At 52.9% G+C, this 24637-nt stretch overlaps 2 long non-coding RNA genes across 4 annotated transcripts in view; one reads left to right on the top strand and one right to left on the bottom strand.

Annotated features, from left to right (window-relative positions):
* Positions 1 to 24637, bottom strand: part of LOC131485920 (uncharacterized) — a 233079-nt gene that overhangs the window by 34968 nt on the left and 173474 nt on the right. The window lies entirely within an intron of this gene.
* LOC131485923 (uncharacterized) lies at positions 8335 to 24100 on the top strand. Its single transcript, XR_009249080.1, has 3 exons — positions 8335 to 9053; positions 22492 to 22599; positions 23395 to 24100. It is a non-coding gene; the product is annotated as an uncharacterized LOC131485923 (long non-coding RNA).

The raw sequence follows: 24637 nt of genomic DNA, 5'->3' as shown, positions 1-24637 counted from the left end.
CGTGAGCCCCCTGCGTCTTCGAGCACCTTCCCTCCTGGCCCTGAGAGTAACGACGACAGTGACTGATACTCATCCGGCCCTTTTTGTGGGTCAACCGCTGCTCTAACTCCCTGAGGATTATCTCATTATGTCTTCACAACAGCCCTCCTGCCGGGTGCTGTCCACATCCTCGTGTAAGTTCTACACGTAAAGGAAGGAGGCACAGAGAGGTTGGGGGACCGGCCCACAGAGCAGGATTTGATCCCCGGTGGTGGTCTGGCTCCAGATCCCCACTCTCAACCACCCCCACCCTCCCCGCTGGCTTGCGTGTGTCGTTTCTTCTGCCTGCTTGTTTTTGTGAGCCTCTGATATCCATGGCTTCGCACGGTGCATCCATCTGAATCTTGATGAGCCGGGCACCGGTATTAGCCCCATTTCACAGATGAGGAAACTGAGGCTTCAATGGCCCCCCTGGGCAGACGGCTAGGAAGAGGCAGAGCCGGGTTTGTACCTGGGTCTGAGGGTTCTCTGTGTGACGTCAGGTCATCCCTCTGATGGGACCAGAGGGAGGGAAACGGGGACCTTGGCGGCCATAGAAGAGTCAGAGAAATAATAACACATGGAGGACGACAGCACTTTGTTTTTCCTTTTAAAATAATGGGAAATAATGAATGCGCCATAAAATCCATAGACATCTACGGGTTCCATTTAATGAGTTCTGACAGGTGCACCTGAGAATCAACAGTCTCAAACAAGATAGAAACACTTCCACGACCAGGGTTCTCCAGGCTCCTTCCCGAGCAACCTTCTGCCACCCGCAGTCCCGGGTCACCCCTGAGCTGTGGGCCACCATCCCCGGGTAGGTTTGTCTCGTCTGGAGTTTCAAACAGAGCGAACCGTGCAATGTTTGCTCCTTGTATGTGGCTTCTTCCACTCAACACACTGCCTGCAAGGTTCGCCGCTCCCTTTATGGCTGAGTGATGTTCCGGCTTCTTTATCCAGCTTGCGGGGGAGGCCGTCTGAGGTGCCGGCTGTTGCGAAGGTCCGTGCACACTGAGCACTTACCTTGGGCCAATCGCAGTGTCGACCCAATGTCCTTCGCACGCACTGCGTCTGCTAATCTCCACGGCAGGTGGATATGCCACTGTCCCCACTTCGGGGCAGGAGGAAATGCAGGCTCGGGACGAGAAACCCAAAGACGCACAGCTCACCGTGGCCAGGGCAGAATTAGAATGCCGAGCGAGGGGCGGAAGATGACAGACAGGTCCCCCTGGCCCTGGGAACGCACGTTTAGTGGAAAGTGAGCAGGAGCAACCACAGTGAGCTCAGCATACTGCATTTATTAGGCACCCACTATGTTCCTTTGCGTGGGTCAACCCACTCGGTCCTCCCAACAACCTGTTATCCTGTTTCACAACTGGAGAAACGAAGGCCCAGGAGGATGAGTCGTATCTCCAGAGTCACAACGCCAGTGAGGAGCAGAGCTCAATCACTCAGGCGATCAAGTCCTTTAACCAGAAGGCTACGCGGCCACACGAGCCCTCCTATTTAGTTCGTGCCGCTAGTGGGCCAGGCTCAGGTCCTGCGTTGCCCTGGAGGCATTTCCACTCATGATTATACCTCTCCTCCCGTCTGGGAGCTCCCCCAGACCGGGCAGTTCGGGATCCAAGGGCTTGGTGCTGGGAGTGCAAGCAGCAGGTTTGAAGGCCAAGAGCAGGACTCTAAAATGTATGTGTTTGTTTATTTAGTAATCACTACACCCAGGGTGGGGCTTGAACCCACGACGCTGAGATCAACAGTCGCAGCCTCCTCCAACGGGGCCAGCCAGCCGCCCCAAGAGCAGGACTCTAAACACAGCCTCTGAATCGGGGCTGTGCCATTTGCTGGCTGTGTGACCTTTGATCAGTCACTTAACCTCTCTGAGCTTCCATTTCCTAATCTGTAAAATCAAAGATGATGGTGATGGTAATGACCTCAGGAGGATGCAGTGAGTCAAGTATTGAATTATTAGAGCCAACATTGACCTGCATTTTCCTACCTGCTGGGGGCCTGTCAATGCCTAACAAGCCTCAACAGTAAGCTTGCAAACACGTGCTGTTTGACCCCCATTTTACAGACCAAAAAACCGAGTCTCCAAATATCATCTCCATGCCAAAACTCTCCACACGCACATCTTCTCTCAGGACGTGTCACCTGAAGTCAGGCTTGGGTACCCAGCTGCCACTCAACATGCCTCCATGTAAGATACAGAACTTCTTACCCTCCCGCACAACCCCACCCCTTCCTGCGGCCTGCTTCACTCTAGAAAATGCCACCTCCGTCTTTCCAGGGGCTCAGGCCAAAAGCCTTAGCGTCCTCACTGGCTCCTCTCTGTCTCTAACCCCCGACCCCCTGCATCACATCCATCAGCCTTCAGAAGGCAGCCCTACCCGGGTGTGAGTGACCGAGTGCTTACGTGGGTTATGGCAGTGTCTTCCAAATTATCTCCCCCATTCTGCCTTTTCTCCCTACCCAAAGGAAATCAGCTCGTGTCTCTCCTCTGTTCAACACCCTCCTGTGGTTTCTGTGTTACCCAGAGTAAAAGACAAGGTCCTGGCAGTGGTCCATAGGTCCTCCATGGACGCCCCCCACCTTGCTCTCTGAGCACTCCCCTCTAGGCACACTGGCCGGCTCCCTGCTCCTGGAACCTACCACGAATGTTGCAGCCCCAGGGCCTTTGCACTTGCTGTTCCTGTTGCCTGGGACTCTCTTCCCAGAGATAACCGCATGGCTCCTCTCTCACTTCCTTCAGGTCTTTGCTCAGATGGGAATGTATCCAGCGGCTTCCCTGTCGACCCCGTTTAAACGAATAGGCCCCTTCATCAGCACTCCTTGCCCCCCCTTCTCTCCATGGCACCCATCACCAACTGACATGTGGAATTTTAACTTTTATTAGTATCGTCATCATTACTAGCTTTGCATGTTTCCACCCACTGTGCCACGCAAGGGCAGGATCACCCTGCAGCCTCCTCAGCACCTCTGTGTCTGGTTTGGAGTGCTTGCCCAACAAAGTTTGTCAAATGCGGGGAGGGGGATTGGGAGGGGTTAAGTGACTTCCCAGGCCACCAGGTTAGGATGCATTAGAGCCGAGACTGAACCCTGGGGTCCATGTCCCATCTGTGTCCTTAACCTCCCAAGGCCTGGCTCCAAGTCAGCACCCCAGAGATGGTGGCTGTCAGTGTCATGCTTTTTAGGGCCATGTGCCCATCCTTCCCACCCGCGAGGGAAGACCAGGGTGCAAAAGGGAGAGGTGAGGCTGGCTGTGGCCTCCAGCCAGTGGGAGGTGACTCATCAACCCCGTGATGGCAGGTGGCATTCCATCCTCTTCCCCAGGGGACTTTGGCCCGAGATAAAGGGAGCTTCTGAGAAGTGGAGGACAAACAGGTGGGAGAGGTGGCCAGGCCTCTCCTGGGGGGGCGGGGGGGGGGGAGCTGCACGTCTCAGCTGGAGGGACACAGGGCACAGTTATAAAGTGGGGACAGCCCAGGTTGGACTGGCCAGATGGAGCCCTAAGCCTCCCTCCCAAGGTCAGAGATGTGGACTCCTCTTACCGGGAAAAAAACTGCACCTTTCCCTGTGAAGTCAACACCCCAGCCTCCCGCTCAGGCAGTCAGGTGAAAGCCTCCTGGTGCCCCGCCATCTACCCTCGGCGTTTTTGCACGGGTCAGAAGGACTCGAGCCAGTTGGCAAACACTTTCTGAAAAGGAACATCAAAGGGCCACAGACTCTAGCCAGAGAGGCTATATTTGACGTATATTTTCTCTCCAAAAAATCCTGACTATAAAACAACACTTGAATACAGTTCTGTTGCCAATACTCCAGCAGCACACTTCCTCCTGTAGGTTTACTGCATCTCTAGGGTCGCCTCTGGCAGTAAGTAACACGTAACAGTGGCTTTGCCGGCAGGCAGGAGATTCCATTTTTCCCGCGTAAAAGCAATTCCAGAGGCAGATGCATCCGGGGACACGACCAACGAGCAGCTTCGCGGTCTCCCACTTCGATACACGACTTTCAAACCCTTAGTTCGAGAGCGTTGCTTCTCCACCTGGCATTGTATGTTCATCCCAGGCAAGGGGGCAGAGAAGGGCAAGGAATGTGCCAGTGGAGTGCCCCCTCTGATCAAAGACACGGTACCTTTCTGAGTTTCACGTGGCAAATTTCTATCCACACGTCATTGACCAGAGTCGAGTCACGTGGCCACCCCTTTGTACTTGCGTGCCTGCAAGAGGGTCTGGGGAGAGGACTGTTCTGTTTGGACCCAGTGCCGTCCCATGCAAAATCAGGGTCCTGTTAGCGAGGAAAAGGGGTGATGGGTGGGGGAGGGGCGGGCACTAGTGGCTCTGTTTTGTGGGTTATCTGCGTGGAAGCACATTGTAAATGTGGTTTTGTACCTTGCTTTGTTTTTTTTCACCTACCGATATGTGCTTAGAGATTGTGCTTATCATAACTTTGATCTGTCGTGTAGCATTCCACGGGATGGATGCCCTAGGCTTTAGTTACCTCGTCCCACGTTCGTGGAAACGTAGCTTTCTCCTTGAAAAGGTTCACTGTTCTAAGCAACGCCTCAGTGAGCGTCCTCGCGCAGCGCTCTGGGTGCCCGTGTGTGTTTTGACAGAATTAGAAATGCAGGTAGACGACCGTGTCCCTTTGAAATCCTGGACGTGTTCCCAAATCCACATATACTGCCTCTGACTGTGTGATGAGAAGACCTGATTCCTGCACACTCACTGGCTGGGATATTGCCACTAAAATTCTTTTTTTTTCCCATTGAGACGGGGGTAAAAGTCATTTTTGTCACAATCTGCATCCCCATGATTAGCATGGAGGTACCATATTATGTATGTATCCTATGATCATTTAGGTACTGGTTATCTGTATTTTTTTTTTTTTTTTTTTTTGGCTATCTATTTTCTGACATGTTAATTTGCCTTCTTAAATTATCTGGCCATCATTTTCTACTGAGCTGTCGTTTTCCTTCCTGATAGGCATGAGACCTTTTCTAGTCTGGGTATAAATCTTTATTTTTTTTTAATCGCCTTTATTCAGGTATAATTTATTTACAATAAACTGCATCCGTTTAAGGCAGAGTTTCCCAGTCTTGGCACAGAGAGAGTTTCTCAGTCTTGGTGCAGTGGGCCCTGGGGGCTGGATAACTCGGTTTGGGGACCCACTGCGCTTCGTAAGATTGTCAGCCTTCCTGGCCACTTGCCCTGCTGGTTCGACAACCACAAGCATTTCAGGACACTGGCAAATGTCTCCTGGGGGAGGCAAAGTCATCCCTGGTTGGAACCTCTCATATAACATGTACAGCTGTTGAGCTCTGAGTTCTGTTCTCCGTACAGAACGTACGGGAGCCTTCGGGATCTTTGTGTGAAGGTTGCATGTATTTTCCCCAGTCTGAGGCCTCATGACTCTGAAACCTCAGTTTCCCCAGCTGTAAAACGGGGATGGTAATTCCGACCAGGCAGTGATTTGTGACGCCGGAAGGGCACAAGGAATGTGGCTGACACGCAGGAGGCACTCAAAAATGCTAACTCCCCTTACTGGGCACCTGCTGTGTGCCAGGCCCTTTGCTAGGCTCTGGATACAGTGGAGAACAAGACAGGCAGGGTCCATGTGCTCAGCTGGAGGAGGCAGAGAGCAAACGAGCAAACGAGGGTGCGTGAGAACAACGTTCGCAAAACGTTCTTATGAGGCTGCTGTTCGGCGTTGGGACACGAGCCAGATGGTGCAGTGTGGGAGACACCTGGGTGAGTCATGGCTTTCGGGGGGAGAGGGAGAAGGTGACGGCTAAGTGGAGAACGGAAGGAGATGCTGGAACAGCAGGGAAAGGAGATCCAGGCAGAGGGAACAGCAGTATGAAGGCAGTGAAGCTGGAGCCAGACGGACGCATTTGAGAACACCAAGGGGCAAGGGTGACTGGGACGGAGCCATCAGGGGGAGGGACAGGGGTGAGACTCAAGGTCAGGGAGGCAAAGAGGAGGGGGCAGATCACGCGGGGCCTTGGCCACCCTGGACAGGAGTTCCATCCCAGGCTAACGTGCAGTGACCCACTGCCCAGTTGCTGGCTGGGGGGAGACACGGTTCCTTCATCCGCCAAACACTGAGATCTTCCCGCCCCTTACCCTGGAGAAGACCGTGGATTACGATGCCTCTGCCTGGCAGCATCCTACTAAGAACAAAAAACAACGAGCTTTTCTCTAGAGGACCCGAGGCCTCGAAGCCCCATTTCCCACCCATTTTCCCCCTTAAGTCTTCTACCAACCCTGAGAAGCCAATCTGGGCCACAGGCACCCATTTGACAGATAGGAAAGCTGAGGTGAGGCGACACAGAGGGGAAGAAGACGGGCCTTGAAAGGAGGCTCTTTCAGGGAAACGTGCTTCTCCTTAATCCCAGCTCGTGGCCCTTGGGGTGGAGGGTGAGGGGAACGCGTGCTCTCCCTTCCTTAAATGCCCCGTGGATCCGACCTGAGTCTGTAGGGTCCGTATCAGGCAAGGCTCCTGGGCTGCCCGCAGGGGAGGAGGGCCCTACCCACCGGCTCAGGAGAGCAGGGAAGGGCCAGTGCTCGGGGCTGGGCCCAAAGCCAGATAAAGCTGGGGCGGGGCAGGAAGTGGGGTGGGCCCTGAGCCAGGTGGGATTAGGATTTGGGACCTGCCCCACCTGTGGGCACCCGTGGAGCCTCCTCCTTCTGGCTATGGACTCTGCCCTGGTTCTGAACCCGTGCCTGGCATTCCTTGGCTCCCCCATCAGGTGGAGTCTTGCAGCCCCAGACCCAGGGTCTGTTCGGATTCTGCTGGGTCAAGCTAGCCTCACTCGCCCCCGGTCACCTGGACCAGGCTGTGAGTCCCAGGATCTTATGTGTAATAGGTGCCCAGAAAACGCAACTGAACTGGGGCCTGCCTCAGTTTCTCCAGCCATTTATGCTCATTTGCTATGTGCCAAGGATGCAGCTAGTTTCTGGGGGTGAAACAGTGACTCCCACACATGGTCGCTGTGCTCAGCGAGCTGGCCGCCTGGCTGGGCTGATGGGCGAGGGACCAGGTGACACGGTGCTCAGTGCTGAGGGTGGTGAGACAGGGCCAGAGGCATCCACCTTCCTCCGGCATCTTTTTCCTCATAACGAGAGAATTTTGGAGAATTTAGCAGGGCATGTGCTGCCCAGGTAGTGATGATACTTCCCAGCCTCCTTTGCAGTTAGGTGCAGTCATATAACCAAGTTGCGGCCAATGGAATGTTAAGTAGAAGTGATGTGAAACCACGTCTGGGTCCCGCCCTTTAAAGGAATGACCCTTTCTCTCTTCCTGCCGAGTGGACCACAGATGTGAGGGAGGAGCTCGAGGGCCATTCTGGACCTCACTGGACGGCAGAGAACTAGATGGAAGGAACCAGGGCTTCTAGGATGAACTTGCAGAGCTAAAGCAACTCACCAACCTCGAACTTTCCACCTCCGTGCTGGAAAAACCATTATGTCTTGTTGAGCCACTGTGGGTCTCCGTTCTAGCACCTCAGATGGTGGGCTGCCTGATACAACACAGCAGACTTATGTTGTTGGACGGGGCGGAGTGGTGGTGCTCAGAGGTGTTTAACCTGGCCTGGTGGGGATAGGTGTGGAGGGCTTCCTAGAGGAGGCAACTTTTAAATGGAATCTTGACAAGGAGGAGGAGGATGTTTTTGGACAAAATTTCCAGCCAGAGGCGTGACGTGGGGACAGATCTAGAGGCAAGAGAGAACATGGGACTTTCGAGTCACCTAAAGACGGGACTTCCGAGGCACCTAAAGAAGCCGGGGGTGGCTGGAGCACAGAGACGCATGGGGGGAAGAAGATGGGCCTGCAGTGATGCAGGATCCACCTCCAAGGGTCTGGGAAAGCCGTGTTAAACCCTTCGGATTTTGCCCTGAGGGCGAACGGGAGCCACGGGAAGCCTGAGGCAGGAGGGGGGAGGTAATCTGATTTGCCTCTTGAAAGATCTCTCTGGCCACAGGAGAGGAATGGATTTTTTCTTGTATTCGGGCAAGTTGAAGCTCTGCTATGTGCCAGGCGCTGAGGATTATCAGTGAACAAAACAGACTTGGTTCCTACCCCGTGGAGCGTGCAGCCCGGCGGGGTGAGGCGTGAGTCACATAATCGCACGAACAAATATGAAGTGTGATAAGAGCAAAGCAGGGGGGTGCGCGAGGCTGTGAGGGAACATAGAGCGGGGGTGACCGGGAGGAGGTCAGAGAGGCTTCCCCGAGAAAGCTGATGGGGAGCAGCGGTGGGAAGGATTCCAGGCAGAGGGAACAGCACGGGTGGCAGCTCCGGGAACAAGGAGGGTCGGGTGGGAGACGGTCGAGCATAGATGGCGAGGGAAAGCAGGGAGTCTCGAGGGCCAGCCGGCTTCTGGCTTGAGCCAGGTGGGCAACAACAGAAGCTGGGGGCGGGGGGGGTGGGGGGGGGTAATGTGAAGAGCAGGCCCTGAGTTCAAATATGGCGTGGGGGACGGTGAGCCCGTGCTTGGATACAGGGGTGTGGCGCGCAGAGGGGCTCCCGGACCCGTTGCGCCGCCCTCCCGCAGCCCGGACTCCCAGCCCAGAGCTTGCGGATCGCTGGCCCCTGGGGCACCTCATACAAGCCGGGTACTGCGCTTCCGGCGGACACAGCGACTGCCCGCCTGCGCCTTCCTTGCTAGCGGGGTCCAGTTTTGCTAGACGCGCATCCATCCAGGCGCTCGGGGGCGGTGGCCCTTCCCCTCCCCAGCCTCAGAGTGAATTATAATGGGTCGGAGCCAATGGTGGGAATCCTCCCTTCCCTCGTCAGTGATTGGCCTGGAGTTGGGCTTGTGACGCCATCTCGGCCAATGAGAAATCTGCAAGGGGGCTTCTGGGAGTAATTCTCTCCCTCCTGGAAGGAGACACGTGGGAGAAGGAGGAGATACCCCGCCTCCTCTTTTACTTGATGTTGTCAGCCCGTGCGTGATGCCTGGGGCTGCGGCAGCCACCCTGAAATTGTAAGGAGACGCACCTATAAACTGCCAAGCAGGACGATGGCGAGAATGTGAGTTTTCGTTTACACCTTGGAATTAAACAACCTTCTTAGGTGAAATTATGACTCTCCCTTCCCGTTCTTTTTCTTCTTACGTGTCTGAAGGTGCCTAGCAGAAGTAGCTGACATTAGTCATGCTGCTACTATACCTCCAAAGGTTTGTTTAGCACCTTAGAAATATGTTTTCTCTTGTTTCTTTTTTGCCACCTTTAGCCGAGTGTTCTATCCCCTGTGGCTGAACACATTCTGATTGATAAAGTGCTTCATTACGCATGCTCTCAGGTAATCCTCTCAATAACCCTGTAGACCTGATATTTTATTATAGCCATTTTACAAGTGGAAGAAAAAGAGGCTCAGGGCAGGTAAGTGACGTCCCCGAGATCACAACTTACAGAGCGGGGACTTGAGTCCAGGCTGGTCTGATTTGAGAGTGCAACTGGGCTAATGCTACAAATGTCCTTTTAAAAGTCTTTCCTCTAACATGTTTTAGTAGGAAACCATAGCCCCGTTCTTATTTTTTCCTGGAAAACTGTGATTATGGTTGGTGGGAAATCTAGAGTGGGCTGTGTTTCTTTGTACATAGTTAATGGCTTTGATTATATGTTTCTGGCTTCTTCATTCTGAGAAAGGCTGCCATTGGTTGTACAATGTAATCAAATCATTTCTTATGTAAACAGCCTTCTGGCACAGAGTCAGAGGCAGTTCCATCGGCGGGAAGGTGAAAATGAAACTGTGTTCCCCGCTCCGGAAAGCAATCTGCTATTCAGCAGGAAAAGATCAAGGGTTAATGACACGGAGTTGGGCAAAGGCTGCCGCTGTGGCTCTGAGCATTATCAGGAGGCGGGAACAAAGAATGGTTGTTAAATGGGTTTGTTACAAAAGTTATTTCCTAATGTAATTCATGAAATGTTTGCCAGAACATTAGGCACATCCTTCGAAAGCACAAGGGAACAACAACAACAACAACAAAAAAGTAAGAAAGAAAGAAAAGAAGCCTTCTAATGTCAACAATTATGGAACTCTTAAGAAGGGTCAATATCTTTCTCTTTAATATACAAAGAGCTGTTGCAAAACAATAAGAAAAGATAAGCACCCTATTATAAAATGGATTTTTCACACATAAACACAAAACTCAGGTGATCCTATGAAGAAAAGATCTACCCTGTCAGTAATCTAGGAAATGGAAATAAAAGCTATAATGATATGTCACTTTCCATCTGTCAAATTGGCATAGAATGGCACTGTGTACTATGACATTCAATGGGCAGAAATTTTAAAGCAACCCGGAAATTTAACTTTGGGGTATTTATCCCAAGGATATTGATCCTAAGGCCAAGCATTCTCTATGGGCAAGGGTGTTCCTTGTAGCAATGTTTATAATAGTGGAACATTGGGGGAAGAAATCCAAAATGCTAAATTATGGAGGATTCGCTAAGAAAACAATGGTAAACTTAAGTACTATATTAAAAAGTTAAATGGCATTAAACAAATATACAAATCATTATATTAAATGGTCCTAAAGTACTAACAAAAATGGCAATCTAGAAAGATGCTACAACATATTGTAGAGAAAATACGTTCGAATGCGTGTTCTAATTTGTACTAAGTTGTGTGTGCTGATGCAGTCTATTAAAGAGTTGTCTAAAGGATGTTTACTGAAATGTCAGTGGCATTTATTTCTGGGTGGTAGGGTTTTCAGTAATTTTTACTTTCCTTTAAGTCAGAGTTTCTCAACCTTGACACTATTGACATTTGGAGCCAGATAATTTTTTGTTTCGAGGGACTGTCCTATAGGCATCGTAGGATATGCTCAGCAGTATCTCTGGCCTCTACCCACCAGAAGCCAGTAGTACCCCCACCCCCCAGTCATAACAACCAAAAATGCATCCAGACATTGCCACATGTCTCCTGAGGGGCAAAACCGCTCTCAGCTGAAAACCACTGTTTTAAATACTTTTCTACATTATTTAAATATTTTAACAACAAGCATGTATTGTTATCATAATCGGAAAAACAAACATACTTAAAAAAATATTCAGTAAAGTCATTTGTGGCTTTGTGAATTGGCTGTGGGTTTAGGCAATGGAATTCAATCAGAGAGCAGAAAAATCTGTTATCTTCTTGCCTTTGATACGAGGTTCTGGTGAAATATCTAGACATTTGGCAAAGTTTTCCCTGGATTGGTCTTTGCTCAAGGAATAAATTCTTCAGATATTAATATAATTAAACTTCTAGAGTGGATGTTTTGGCTGTCTTGCCCCCTCTGTCTTCTCTTGGAACAGTGGCCACATCTCTCATGCAGCCCTTCTTTTGAGGGGAGCTGACTCTTCCTGGCTCCAAACTTAAGCTAAGTTTTTAATCTTACCCTGCAGGGCCCTGGGTGGCTCAGTAGGTTAAGCATCCAACTTCAGCTCTGGTCATGATCTCACGGTTCATGGGTTCCATCCCCAGGTCTGGCTCTGTGCTGACAGCTCAGAGCCTGGAGCCTGCTTCGGATTCTGTCTCCCTCTCTCTCTCTCTGCGCCTCCCCCACTCATTCTCTCCCTCTCCCCCTCTTTCTGTCTCTCTGTCTCCAAAATAAATAAATAAATAAATAAATAATAAAAGATCTAAATCTTACCCTCTAGCTGTGGCTACTGGCTCAGGATGGACATATGACCAGTTTGGTCCATTGAGTCTAGAGGACACTCAATGTTGTGGGCTTCTGGAAAAGATGCATTCCAAGTACTCTTAGAAGCCACTCAAAGAGACCTTCCTCATCTGAACAGAATGAGGCCTGGAATTGCTGTACCCATTTTAACACCATGAAGAAAACCAGATAGAGGAAAAAAATCAACACACAGAATCACAGAGCTGGGTGAAACACAGAGGGAAAGAGCTAGAGCCCTGATCGAACCAAGCCTGAAGCTCGTCTTTTGCTAGGCTTTTGTTTATGGGAGCCAATAAATCTCCTTCATAGTTTAGTTGGTCTAAGCTGAGTTTCTATTACTTGCAGCCCCAAACAATCGGTTACAACCGTCTTTCGTGACCCCTAAACTTCCACTTTCCCATCATTTCAGCAAATGTTTTGGACACTTACGGGATGCCAGGCCCAACACCTGATTCCGGAGGAGCAAAGACGACAAGATCCCTTCCCTGATGAACACACTGCCTGGTTCGCGGGGGCAGGGGATGGAGACAAGGCGACAAATAGGGAATGCAGCCTGTGCCGTGATGACAGGGACACAGGGACACAGGGACACAGTCCAGGCCTGGGGTAGGGAGAGGAAATCCTGGCTGAACCAGTCTTAAAGGGACAGTGGGTAGAGGGAGCGGGATGTTTGGACAGAGGGAGCAGTGGGTTTGCCAGCCTGGAGATTTGAGAGACTGTTGTGGGCTCAGAGCAGGGAACCACCTGAAGGAAGAAAAGAGCTGCTGGGGGAGGTGACGTCACCCCAGAGGACCACAGGGGACCCGGCACAAAAGGGCGTGGACCCTTGCCTCCCCTATCCCTGGTGCAAACCGGCTGTTAGTGGAGAAGGTGGGGGGTTGGGGAGGCAGCACTTCTCAAAACCCAGCTTTTCCAAATTCTAAGGATAGAAAGACCAAGGAATCACTAAAGGTGACACTTTATGCCTAATATTCTTTCAATCGCATTCAGTCCACACAAGCACGACTAAGGTAGAAGGCAAAAACTAGCCTGGGCTCATGGCCTGGTAGGAGACAGATAATCACCTAATGACTCTAGAAAATGTAAACTTCAGCCATGCTCTGGGGTCTCCAGTAGAGGCGTTTGACATTCCAGGAAGGTCAGGAAAGGCTTTCTGGAAGAAGTAGGATTTGAGCTGAGAGCTGAAGGATGAGAAGGAGTTCTCTTGACAAAGCCAGGGAGGAAGGGGTTTCAGACAGAAGGAACGGCTGGTGCAAAGGCCCTGTGGCAGGAAGGAGTAGGTGAGGCTAGAGGACTGATACTCGAAAACTCCTTTGCATTTATCCTGTGCTTTTCATGGGTCCTGACAGCAAGCATGTGCTGTCACCATGCTGTCTGGTTATAAGGCCTCGTTATCGCCATTTACAGGCGAGGAAACAGGCGTAGAGAAACACAGTGACCTACCCAAGGACACACAGCCCAGAAACAGTGGAAATGGGAACCGAATGCAGATTCTTAATCCTATTCTGGGATGCCTCTTGTGAGAGTCAACCAGCAGTTTTATGTCTGATGGGACATTTTTCTTCTTTGGAACCTCAGCAGTTTTCAAAGTCAAGGATCCCCGCGGGTTCCCAGGACCCCTTTCCGGGGGTTCACAAGATGATCTACCTTTTTCGGTCGCTTCTCCCGTGAGGGTAAAGAGTTTGAAAAGCTCACTGACAGGTATTTAGATTCCATATTGAACCGAACCTTAAGAAAGTGCCAGTGGTGAGTTCTGGCATGATATCAAAGAGGAGTAGTATTACAGCTGGCTGGATTACACCCCCTTTCCAGCCAGGTGCCTCTGGAAAGCCAAGTTTCTTCTTCAGACACTTCAGACAAAACAAAATGTCACGACAGGCCGAATGAGGGCCCAGAGGTCATGCCTCCTATTAGGCCAGGCATTTGAGAAAGTTGCAAAATGTGAACAGGGTTACTAATGCCACTTTTCTCCCTAATTTTTTTATGTTGAGATATAGTTGGGACGCCTGGATGGCACAGTCAGTTAAGTGTCTCTCTTTTTCTTTTTTAATGATTATTTATTTTGGGGAGAGGGAGAGGGAAACACAGAATCCAGAATCCAGGCTCCAGGCTCCGAGCTGTCAGCACAGAGCCCGACGTGGGGCTCAAACTCACGAACCGCAAGATCACGACCCCAGCCGAAGTCGGACGCTTAAATGACTCAGCCACCCAGGCGCCCCAAGTATCTGACTCTTGACTTCAGCTCAGGTCACGACCTCATGGCCCGTGAGATCCAGCCCTGCTTCGGGGTCTGTGCTGACAGTGTGGAGCCTGCTTGGGATTGTCTCTCCCTCTCTCTGGCCCCTCCCTGGCTTGTGCTCTCTCTCTTTCTCCCTGTTAAACATATTTAAAAATAAACTTAAAAAAAAAAGAAATATACAGTTATTTATTATAAAAATATGTTAATTATATTAACGTATACTGGATTTAGTTTTAATTCTTAATACAAATAGCGGTTGATATAATCCTCTCAAACAAAAGCTCCTGCAGTCTTCAGTAATTGTTTAAAATAGAAAGGGATCCGGAGACCAAAATGTTAGGGAATGCTGCGTTAGCTGACGTCTCCTCCCTCTTCTCTGCACCCCTGGCCCTGGCCCTGGCCCCTCCCCACATAAAGCAGCAGAGCCAGCTTGGGCTCCGTGCCTCCTGGGAAAGAGTGGGACCGAAGTTCAGGAATCCCAGGAGGCTTCCTGGCTTCAGAGTTTCAAAAGCCAAGGGGAGCAGGAAGAACTCATATTTGTGAAAAAAGCATCTTACAGAGAGCAAGGCTCCCCCATCCAGAACCAGAGGAAGATTCCAGGGCTGGGGCAGAGAGGAGGGTGGCAGGTGTGGGTGGCCAAGGCCCCAGATTGAGCTCAACGAGACCAGAACGGTGGTGGGAACGGCTTCTCTGTGATTCTGGAAAGGCAGCCTCCAGCCAGCCCCTAGGAGTGGCCAGGAAATAGTCAGAGGACCCCAGGCCACAGGCTATGGGGAAGGGACAGCCGCAGCACTACACGGGGCCTGATAGGTGGGAACTTGCCCGTCCCCAACCCATGTCCCTACTCTGCTCTTGTCCCCAACATCTCCACCTCACGGAAGGACAGGAACCCAGGAGGAGTAGGGAACGGGTGGTGGAAAAGGAAGAGGAAAGAATCAACGAGGTCTCCACCAGTCCGGCAGAACGAGGTGGCCCAAAATGGAAGTTACGTTCAATTTGCAAAAAACCACAAAGCCCATAAAGCTTCGGTTTGTAAATGGAGACTTATACCACCTCATGAGAAGAAAAGCCCCACTTGTGTGAAACGTGACTTCTTGGCCAGCCCTCTTTCTCTCTGGGCATCAGAGACGCTGAGTCACTTGTTCAAGGCTGCAGAGCAGAAAGGGGCAGAGCTGGGATTTGCACGCAGGCCCAGCTCTGGCCCCCGTGCCTTTGACCACCAAGCTGTGCTGCTGAAGGAGGCTCTTCCTCCCCGAGGCCTGGGCAGCCTCTGCCACAGGGTGGGGCTCAGAGTCTGAGGCTGGGCCTGGGGTTACCACCCCTGGGATTGCAGGTGCGGACCCCACAGGGGCCTCCGGTGGGCGAAGGGCTGGTTGTCAGCGTAGGGCGTCAGCAGGGGCTGGGGCACATCCTCTTGCCCAGACCTTGCCCCGGGTGCCCCCTCTGCCTCCTGAGCACCCGGGAGGGGCGGGTGAGGCCAGCAGGACAGGTTCTTCAAGGTTCTCTGCCTGAGCTGGTGGCTTCCTGTGCCCTCGTGTTCTTCCTGGAGAGGAAGGCCCACAGATGCCCCAGAAGTGGGCCCAGAGGGGTCAAGAGCTGGCCAGGGGTCACACAGAGTGTTGTGGGAGAGCCAAGGCCGTGTCTGAGGGAGCTGGAGGGGAAGCAGAGGCCCTGGGGGGGCCGGGGGGCAGAGCTGGGTCCCTGGGAGGATGCAGGGGCCAGGTTCCAGCGGGTTTCTGCTCTCGGCTACTTGGTTACTGTCTCTGACGCTCCCCCTCTCGCCACCCACATCCAAACCATCACCGCTGTCTGTTTTATGCCCTGAATAGCTCTCAGGCTGGACCTTCTCACCTGCAGGCACTCCCCTCCCCGCCAGGCCAGGCCACTGTCCTCTCCCACCCGGACTGCGGCAGTCGCCTCCTCCCTGCTGTCCCTGCCTCCACCCTCACCCACTGACAGTCCCTTCTCATGCGGCCAGAAGGATCCTGATAGAACCCAAGTCATATCCTGTCCTTCCTCCCCCTGCAACCTTCCATGGCTCTCAACTTAGGGAAAAATACGAACTCGTCATGGTGGCCACAGGCCCCTTGCCCCGCCTCCTGTCTCAGAGCCACCACCCTCCACCGCCACCAGCCCCCCTGTGACCCGAGGCTCCAGCCACACAATATGACCGGCACTTCTCAATGCCCCATGTGCTCCGTCCAGCCTCCAGACTTTTGCACATTGTTTCCCCGAACTGGAACCCAGGTTGCACTATTTTTATTCTCATTTTTTTAATTGAAGCGAGATTCACATAACATGAAATTAGGCATTTTAAAGTGACAGTGACAGTACATTCACAAGACTGTGCAACCATCACTCTGACATGTCCTCTTTCTACTTGTCTATATGTTACCTGCCAGACGTCACCTCCCCCAAGAAGCCCATCCTGACTGCACCTTCACATATTTTGGCCTAGGTGACGCCTTGCGTTTCCCCCCACAGTGACTTCAACCTGAGTGTCGCCTTTGCCTCCGTGTGTCTGTGACTGTCACCAGAATGCGAGCTGGCTGGGCACGGGGACCATGTCTGATTGTTTCCAGTGTCTCCGGCTGCCAAGATGAAAGGGGACAGAGAGGCGGAGAAGGGGTGAGGGAGTGTGAGATGTGGACTGAGCCCCTGTGCCGGGCCCTGTGACGAACAGAGAGGACACTGTGCTGTCCTTGTGGAGATGATGTGCTCTGGGGCACAAATAGAGACCGCACAATTTCAAGATGGCATCACCAGGTCTCTCTGAGGGCAGATCGGTACCCACAGGACTCTTGACCCAGCCTGGGGTGGCGAAGGCTCCCCTGTGGGCGGCATCTAAAGGGACCTGGACGGGATGAGGGTGGAGGGTTGGTAGGGAATGTTCCCAAAAGAGAGAACAACATGGTCAAAAGCTGAGCCCAGTGGTTCCCAACCAGGGTGATTTTGCTCCCCCTGGGGAATGTGGCAAAGTCTGGAGACATTTTTGGTTGTCACAGCTGGGGAGGGGGCTGCTGCTGGCATCGGGTGGGGAGAGGACAGGGATTCTGCTCAACAAACACCCTACAGTGTGCAGGGCAGATTCCCACCACGGAGAATAATCCTGCCCGTGTTTGCGTGACCCCGGCCTAAAGGCTGGCCCTTGGGGGAACGAGCTAAGTCTGGCTGAGCGAGGGGGCCGGGAGAGCTCAGGAAGAGAGAGGAAGGAGGTTCAGGCAGCAGTGGCCTCATCAGGGGCTTTGCTTTAAGGTACTGGAGACTTAAGGGGGGTCGGATTCCAGCCAGAGAGGATTTCGGTAGGGTTGAGGACCTTGTTGAGACTCAGGGTTCAGGAAGCTCCCTCTGGCTACAGTGCGGACCGGACTTCAGGGGTGCCAAGGTGGAATGTGGGAAAGACAAGCTTTCTTCGGAGCTGGGGGGTCAGGGAAGACCTCCCTGCGATGGTGACGTCTGAGCCAAGAAGGAAATAGTCGTGTAGCCTGGGGGCTGAGAAATCCAGGTGATGTGCATAGCAAGTGCAAGTGCAAAGGCCCTTGGGTGGGGACCGGCTGGGAGGGTTCTGGAAACAGAGGGGGGGGGGCCCAGGTGGCTAGAGTGGAGAGATTAAGGGGAAATGCTCTGTGGGGCCTTGGTGACAAGAACTTGAGGGCTATTCTAAGAGCAAAGGGGAACATGCAGAGGGGTTTTCACCAGAGGCTAGAAATACTCTGCCTTGGGTTCTAACAGGATCCCTCTGAGTGAGGAATAGATCACAGGGGTGATGGTGGAGGCCAAGGGGGGGACCGCTGCAGTGGTCCAGGGGAGCAGTGATGGGGGCTGTGCCCAATGGAGGCAGAGAGACAGAACGAGTTATTTAGGGGATGTGGCATCAGGTTGGATGCCAGACGACAGGCAGAGGGCCTGGCTACGAATCCCCATGGGTGTTTCTTTTCATGCCACGGCCCCTGAGGGCTATACCTCCCACCCTTCCCGGACCCTCTCCATGGGTGTTCAGAGCCCAGGCACCTGCCAGAAGCTGGCACAGGGCACTTGTTGTTGGGATTTTTCTCAATGCTCCATCCTTAGGATTCACCGACTCTAAAAAAGGGATCCAGCCCTTCATACTGGCTTCTCAAATAAAAGTCGGAAGAGGAAAAGTCCCATGTTCCAAAGCCAGCTCTCAGAAGCATGGGTCTCTGCTGTCTGACAGGCCTGGGTTCGAATCCTGCCTCTACCACAACCCAGCTGTGTGGCCTTGGGCAGGTCCTTCATGGCTCAGAGCCTTGGGCTCCTCAGCCGTCAAGAGGGCATAACAGAGCCTTCCTCAGAAGGTTGGTGTGAATTCCAAAGTAAGATAATGTGTGGAAAGTCCCTGGCACGTAGCTATCGCGTTCAATAATTGTCAGTGAACATTATTATCACAATATTATTTGGGCATAAAAAATAATTCACTTAAAAAGCTCCCCTCCCCAGCTTCAAATCAGCCAAGACATTAGAACTGACGCAGGCCCGCAAATGGAGCCCAGTGCAAAGCTCCCAGGAGGACAAACCGTGGGGATGTTACCGTCATAATCGACAGCTTGTGAAAAATTGTGGTTTGCGAGGTGCTGGCGTGGAAAGGGGAGGCTCTGGGGCTGCAGGAACCCAGCACCGAACCCCTCCCTCACTCGGATGCTGTGAGGCCTCGGGCAAGTTCCCGAGCTTCTCAGAGCCTCAGTCTCCCCATCCACCGAGTGGGAACTCTTTAACCCCCTGCAGAGGTCGCTGGGAGGGAGAATTGTACCCTCTCTGCCCTGCTCTCCAGACACAGGAGGTGACAACCCTGCCCCTCGGGGGCAGCATCCCGGCCCCTTTGAGAGCTGAGGGCTACTCGGTGCCAGGTGCTCGCCTCCCTTGTTGCATAGATGTTCACACGGACCCTCAACTGTCCTTCTCGCTGCAGGCAAGGATAATGCAGCCCTGGCCGGGCGCAGCCCCAGCACCGAGGCCATACCAAGTGCCCCCCAGTCGAGGTGCCCCTCTCTCAGCCCCCAAAGGCAGTCACTGGGACCTGTCATCCCACCCAGGAAGTGGGGCCAGATGGTGGCAGATTGATGGGCATCTGTTTCATAAGTCAATGAGGGTGAAGAATGTTGTTTGTCGTTAAATAAGGGAACCGGGGCCTCAGCAGCCGCCCCCCAAACAGCTGGGACAGCTCAGGACGGGGAGGCTGCCCCTGGGGCAGCCCGGAAGATTCTGGCTGCGGTGCATCTACAGAGGCCCCAGCCCCTGTGTGCCTTCCCCGTGCATCCCCAGCACCACCTGTGCCAGCTGTGTGGCCTGGGGTCTGACCCTTCTCTCTGTGCCTTGGTTTCCCAGCCAGTGGCAAGAACGGGGTTTGCTCCAAGTCTGTCTCACTATTCCCACCTCAGGGCCTTTGCACCTGGTGTTCTCCCTGCTCAGAAGGTGCTTCCCACACCTGATCTTCCCAGGGAGACCCCTGCTCCTCCTTCAGGACACAGGTCAGGTGCCTCTCTTCCCAGAGGCCTCTTGACCGCTCTGTTACTGTCCTGTCACCCCATTCTGTCTTCTCCAAAGCACTCACCACCCGAGATCATCTTGTTCACCTCTGGGTTGACTCATCTGGTGCCCGTCCCAGCGCTGGAATGTCAGCCGAGAGGACAGGGAGTGTGTTGCGTTCACTGCTGTGCCCACAGTGCCTAGCGGAGTGCCCAGCACATAATAGGTGCTCACTAAGTATTTGTTAAATAAACGAAGGCCCTCATGTCACTTCATCCCCTTCTGTCTCACTCTCTCTTCCACAGCTGTGGGGCCATTTTACAGATGAGAAAAACCGAGGCAGGTGAAAAGGGACACAGCTTGCCAGGCAGGGACAGCCTGCACATAGAAAGTTACTACATGACAGCCGCTGAGTCTTATCTCATAATCCACGGTTCCGAGGCTTTAAAGCCAGGCCGACTGGGTCAAATCTCAGCCCTGCCACTCCTTGGCTGGGTGACCTTACGACCAGTGACTCTTCCTCTCTGTGCCTCGGTTTTCTCTACTGTAAAAATGGGATGGTTACCCTTAACACCCAGGTTTATTGTTGCAAGGGTCAAACGAGTTAATACATAAAAAGTGTTGAGGCCACTGGTATCCAATAAATGTCGGATAGAGTATCCCATAAACTATTTGTTGAATTAAGGAGGTGTGATAATTGTCCCATTTCACAGGTGGGGAAACTGAGACACGGGGGAAGCTAATTAAGCAGTAGAACTGGGTACCAAGCCCATGTCTGTCTGACTCTAAAGGCCGCCCTTGTGCAAAGAAGGCAACACTAGGCAGAAGCCAGGCTCAGGACTCCCAGGTGATGGACAAGCAATGGCTGCTAGAGTCTAGGGCTCTCCTCGGGGGGCGGCAGGCATTGGCGAGGACTCCGGCACAGCCACCACGGGGTGGGGGGGGATGGCTGAGCCTGGCCAGCCCCCACTTCCCGGGAGGAGCCCCTCTCCACCATTCCCAGTGCATGGGGTTTGAGTGGGGCCGACCCCATCTCCAGCCTCAAGGATAGTCACAGGAGCCCTGTCACAGGACCTGATGGTCACAGAACCTGGCCATGGGCCACAGGGTTTGATTCAGAAATGGCCACATAACGCAACCAAAGTCAATGACATCCAGTCCTGGGACTTCCATAGGAATAATTGAGAAAAAGCACTGACTTTTTCTGAGTAGTAGCAGTAATAGAAATAGTAGTAATAAAACAAAAGCTAATATTATGGTGCATTAGGTGTGTCAGGTGCTGTTTAGAACCTCACATATATTAATTAGCACAACCTTCCAGAGAGACAGAGAAAACTGATGATATCATTCAAACACCTGGATCCAGCTATGCCTGAAGCAAGAACACTCCTGGATGTTTTTTTTTTTTTTTACATGACCCAATAAATTCTCTTTTGCTTAAACCGGTTTGAGTTAGGTTTCTGTCCCTTAGAACCGAGAGAGCCCTGACTAATCCACCTGCCTTCCGGATATTATCTAAGCTTCTGTCTCTCCATCATTACTGTAGCCAGGGCGGCACGCCCATTAACTGTTTTATGCCCTGTAGCTGACTCACAGGCTTCCACGGTAGTTCTTGGTCCATCCTGCCCATACGGAGGCCACAGGTCTGCCCCCTTTCCCATGCGCCCCAAGCAGGAGAGTGGGTGTGCGGGTGTGTGTGCACACCCTTGTTCCAGGAAGGTGCTCCGTGGGGTTTGCTTGGCCCCAAAACAGGCCTCATTATTACTGTGATGACTATTAATAAATCGTCCCCGCTCCCACGCCAGCCCAGCTGCTTTGCATACACGGTGATCTCATCCAGTCCTCCCGACAACCCTTGGAGGCAGGCATCGTCATCCCCATTTTAAAGACGAGGAAAATGAGGATCAGAGAAGCCGGGCCTGAGTCACACAGAGTCCGCGCTCCCCAACTCCAGAGCTGCGCCCCTTCCAGGACGTGAGGTCCGCTCACCCGGGGTTCTAGAACCCGAGGCCAGCTGGGTTTACGGCACAAACGTTGACTCCTCATGAGCGGAGAATACGCCCATGTAGGTATCATACAGATGTGGAATCTGTGTGCGAATGTGATACGTGTGAAACCGAGTGATTGTAGAATATACGTGTCTGTGTGTGTTTACAACCTCCTTGGGTTCTCTGGGCAGCAGGCAGTGTGTGTGATTAGAGGAAACAGTGACTGCTTCTTCACACCTCTGCCGCTTCTGCCCTGGGCCAGCCACTGTCACCCCACCTCTGGATGACCACAGTCGCCTCTGCTTCTGCCCCTCCCACCACCCCACAGTCCACTCTGTCTGGGGCCAGAGGAATCCTATCGGAACCTAGATCGGATCAGGGCCTCCTGTTCTCAGAACACTCCGTGGCTCCCACCTCAGTCCGAGGAAAGCCAGTCTTCAAGACAGAGCGTCATACCCTGCCTGGTCTGGCCCCTATGATCCCCCTCATCAATCGCCCTCTTCCCACCCTGCCTCAGGGCCTTTGCACTTGCAGTGGGCAGTTCCTCTGCCTTAGATATGACATCACTCTAGTGCCACCACCCCAGAGAGGCCTTCCCGGATCGCCCGTTTGTTCTGGCTTCTCATCCCCCTCTGATGTCCTCAAGATTGTCCCCACGTAGCATTCTGTGCCGGGTGTGTTGCTTATTGGTCCATTGCTGGTCCCCCCAGTAGGGCCCACCTCCATGAGTGCAGAGACCTTGTCTCTCCCCAGCCCCTCCCCCACACCCGGCTCAGGAAGTTCTTCTGGTACCTGGCACACAGTAGGTCCTCAGCCAGTGGTTGACGGGTGAAGGAATATTAGCTAGTCACAAACCCAGCCAGGATTCAGGTCAGCCCTTGCCTTGTCGCATCTCCTTGCTGGCCGCACACACAGGATTTCAAGGCCCCCGGGACCCCTCCCCGTTACCATCTTCTCTCCTCAGCCCCTCGCTGAGCTGGAGGCCGCCTGTCTTGCTCCCAGAAAAGGCTCAGATTTCCTCCTGACGGCTCTCTGGTCTCTCCTGACCCTACAGTCCTGGCCTGACACTGGACGGTTTTTCTCCTTCAGGTCCATGGGATCAGAGGGCGACGGCCAGGCCTCCCCCACCAGAGCTCCTCTTCTGGGGTCCATCTTTCTGATGCTCGCTAAGTGTCTGTGGCCACTCTACCCACACAGGTGAGACAGGGAGGAGGAAAGGGGCAGAAAAGCAGTCCCCACCCTGCCACGCCTGTGCACCAGATTCCAGAACCTTCACAGATGGACCCAGTGGAAGACGCTGGGCCTGCTCTTCAGGGCGGACCTGAACCGCAAGCTCACCTGCCTCTATCTCCTTCTTGTTTGGGGCTAGAAGTTAACAGGAGCTTTCTCAGGTTGCATTTAAATCGTTTGTTTTTAAAAGGAGCAAAAAGGGAAGTGGCCAGAGCAAGGCCTCCATTGCAGGCGATGCCGAGCCCTGGGGGGAAAGTCTGCCTTCTGGGGCAATTCTTCACGCTCTTTGGGAGCCAGGGGTTCGGGTCGCTGAATGTCCGGATGGCGGAGGACGGCTGCCTTCAGCAGGGGCTCAAAAGCGCAGCTGGTGGCTGACTCTGACCAGCCGAGGAGCCCTGTGAGCCCATCGCTTCTTTAATTTCCTTTCTTTCCTCCTTCCTTCGTTCCGCTCAAGATTTTTATTTTATATATTTTGAAGTAATCTCTCCACCCGACATGGGGCTCGAACTCATGACCCCAAGATCGAGAGAGCCAGGCGCCCGCAACACTTTCTTATTGTAACAGCTTTACTGAGATAGAATTCGGATGCCACACAATTCACCCACTTAAAGCGTAAGACGCAACGGTCTCCACTACATTCACAGACCGTCCAACCACTGCCACAACCCGTTTCCCTCCCCAGAACACCCCGGAGCCATTTATAGTCACTTCCCATTTCCCCTCCCTCGTACCCCTGGTGACTACTGATCTTTCTGTTTCTAGACATTTGCCTACTCTGCACAATCCACGTCAATGGAAGCCGACATCAGATGGCCTTTTGGGTCTGACTTCTTTCACATAACAGAACGTTTTCGAGGCTCGTCCACACGGTAGCCCGAATCACTATTTCATCGCTTTTTGTTGCTAAGCAGTACTCCGTCGTGGGGGCAACACCACGATTCGTCCTTCGTCAGCTGATAGGCCTCTGGGTCGCTCCCACCGCTTGGCTGTTGTGAACAGTGCTTCCCAGAACACCTGTGCACAGATGTTTGTGTGGACACAGGTTTCCAATCCTGGGAACACACCTGGGAGTCGCATTGCCGGGTCAGGTGGTAACTGTGTTCAACCTTTCCGGGAAACTGCTCATTGACTTCCTCGTCCAGTGGGAAGCACGGTGCACACACAGTAGCTTCCATGGAAATATCTGTTTGATGAACGAGTGAACGGATAGCTTTTAGAATGGAATTCCTATTTTTTTCCTGCCTATTTTTCTATAAGGGTGTTGGTTTTTTTTAAGCTTATTTACGTATCTTTGAGAGAGAGACGGTGTGAGCAGGGGAGGAGCAGAGAGGGAGGGAAAGAGAACCCCGAGCAGGGCTGGAACTCACGAACGCTGAGATCACGATCTGAGCCGAAATCAATCGTCAGACTCTCAACCAGCTGAACTACCCAGGTGCCCCATATAAAGGTGTTTTGTTAAACCTCTAAATGTGATTGAATTTCTATACCAGACAGCGTGGGTTCAAATCGTGACTCTGGCTTATTCGCCCGTTGGCCTCTCTTCGCCTCATTTTCCTCATCCAGAATACGGGGATAAGCACAGGACCACCCCAACGGTAGTCCGTGTAAGAGCTCAGGGCGCCGTCAGACTTGGGGGCCACTGCCGTCACCACCATCATCACTGTCATGGTCATCATCAGTCTTTCTGTTTGCATCTGTGGACCAGGCCAGGGGCTTACAGGACCAAGGTCATGCGAGGTGCCATCTCAGGGTGACTCAGGTTCCCGGCTGCGTCGTGGAGGGTCCACAGGAAGGGTCATGGTGAAATGACAAGGACATTTGTTCTGGGAGCGGGAGGGGAAGTGAGTGAATGCCGGTGAGCATGCTGGAAAATGCACACTCACCTGAGTTGCTCAATCCGTCTGGTGACGGCAAGGCCCTCTGTCACCCCGGGGGAGCCACGTACGGGTCCCGGTGCGAAGAGGCGCTCAGGGCACAGTGTGGAGGTGCTGGGGAGTCTGGCTGG

This window comes from Neofelis nebulosa, chromosome 9 (assembly GCF_028018385.1).
Source record: "Neofelis nebulosa isolate mNeoNeb1 chromosome 9, mNeoNeb1.pri, whole genome shotgun sequence".
NCBI classification, from domain to species: Eukaryota; Metazoa; Chordata; class Mammalia; order Carnivora; family Felidae; genus Neofelis; species Neofelis nebulosa.
This window is presented reverse-complemented; position numbering and strand designations above follow the sequence as displayed.